The following is a 2,236-nucleotide window of genomic DNA, read 5'->3' as shown; positions in this document are numbered from 1 at the left end:
GCGAGGGAGTAATCTGTGACAGGAGAGTAAGAGAAGTGAGTTCTCTATTAATGGCGTAAAATAGTGTAATCCATATACTTGGTTTTTTTTGGAGCAATTTTTTTATATTTCACCAAAGGACATGCCCTACCCCAAAACTTAATCTGTCTCCAGATTTTTTTTATTTTGGGTTAACATGGGTTAACATTTTATTTAGTATTACTGATGGAGGCCCAATCTACAGACCGATAAGGCATGTTTGCAATTTAAACTCATTACCACAGGGCTGTACCGTAGAAGTTTCAACGATTAACCCACTGTGCTGCTGATGTATAGTCTGCAATGATTTGCAGGAAAGCTGAATACATAACATACAAGTGGTACAGGAATAAAATATTAAATGTTTGCAGTCAATATTTGCATTAACCTCAAAGGAGCATGTCCCCTCAAGATCAACTCCCTCCCCCGCAAAAGTCTAAGGACATTCATAGTAATGTATGGCAGCATTCAAATATTGTGAATGAATGTGCCCTGTGGGCCAGATTCATTTTGGATCCAAAAACATTAAGAATTATAAATGCTCCTTGGCCTTGTAAAGTTGCATTTGAGGGGGAGATACATCTAAAATATGAGGACAGATTTATCATTGTAGTAGAGTGTGTAGTAGATCACGTCTGAACGACAGAGTAAAAATCAAGCAATCAAGTGTTTGTGTGTTACATGAAAACAAACCATTACTTTCCTTATTAGCTAAAAAATATTCTAATACTAGCCCTTGCCAAAAAAAGCATAGGCTGGTTTTGACAAAGTTCCTCTTGTGTTTCTTTCATTAATTAATAAGGCCCACAAGCTGCACACAGATGCTAAGGCCATTCTTGGTATTCTAACTCATGACGCCAGTGTTGTGAGACAGAAGTGCTAACCACTAAGGTACCTGTGCAGATCTTGACTGACATATCTTTTTGTTTAATAAGGAAGAGTGGCTGTGTTGTGTTGTTTTTTTTCTTGAAGTACTATTATCTAGTTCTTACGTCTGTTGCACACATGCTGTATTTTTGAGTTTCTCGCTCTAGTCTATAGAATGTATTTATTTTTGTAAATGAACGTTGCCTTAGTGGTTAACCAATCCACTTTCCAACAAAGGAGTCATGAGTTCGATTTCTGACTCATTTTGTAACGGACAGGACACAAATTTTTAGCATATATTAATTTGAATATATATATGCATTTTTATTTATGCTAGCAAATTATATGCATTTGCATCCACATGCGCTCAGTTCAACTTAAACACATTATATGATCTTTCATGTTGGTGTGTTGATTTAACACTTTAAAATCATTTGTCAAAGGTAATCTTATTATATAAATGCTAACGTGAATAATAAGGTAACAGGAATTCTATCATCATCATCACCATTTATTTATATAGCGCCACTAATTCCGTAGTGCTGTACAGAGAACTCACTCACATCAGTCCCTGCCCCATTGGAGATTACAGTCTAAATTCCCTATTGAACACACACACTAGGGTAAGTTTGTTAGCAGCCAATTAACCTATCAGTATGTTTTTGGAGTGTGGGAGGAAACCAGAGTACCTGGAAGAAACCCACGCAAACATGGGAAGAACATAAAAACTCCTCAAAGAAAAGGCCATGGTCAGGAATTGAACTCATGACCTCAGTGCAGAAGTGCTAACCACTTACCCACCATACAACATACACTTCACTGATTGTGTTTTAACATTTGTAAACAAACTCTTCATACCTCCCACATTTGCAATTACGTAATACCATCTTATCTTAAAATAAGAAGCGGATCTTAAGAAGTGGATCTTAAGATGAGGATCTTAAGATAGACTGACTGCTTAAGATCCATTGCATCTTATTTTCCATTGCTTGGGCGTGTCTTTGAACTTCCGTTCCTTGTTGAATTGAAAATTTCTTATCTTCCCATTTGTCCTGAAAATACTCATAGCAACTTACGCACAAGATAAGATCAGTAATGAATCAGGCCCTTCGTGAGCAACTTTTTAGCACACTTGAAATTACTGTCTAATTAATCTACATTTTTAAATGTAATAAAAACATAGAACATGATAATCGTATAAGCAAACTTTCTCAATATAGTAAAAGAAAGGCTTGAAAATAAATAATAGTTTTTCCATGTCTTTCCAAACATTTTACAATAAGACCCTAATATATGACACATATTTGGTATCGTTTTGATGCTTGGAAGATCAAGAGTAAATGTAGATTGA

The sequence above is a fragment of the Mixophyes fleayi genome, chromosome 1 (genome assembly GCF_038048845.1).
Source record: "Mixophyes fleayi isolate aMixFle1 chromosome 1, aMixFle1.hap1, whole genome shotgun sequence".
NCBI classification, from domain to species: Eukaryota; Metazoa; Chordata; class Amphibia; order Anura; family Limnodynastidae; genus Mixophyes; species Mixophyes fleayi.
The sequence above is the reverse complement of the archived record's forward strand: the minus strand, read 5'-3'. Positions refer to the sequence as shown.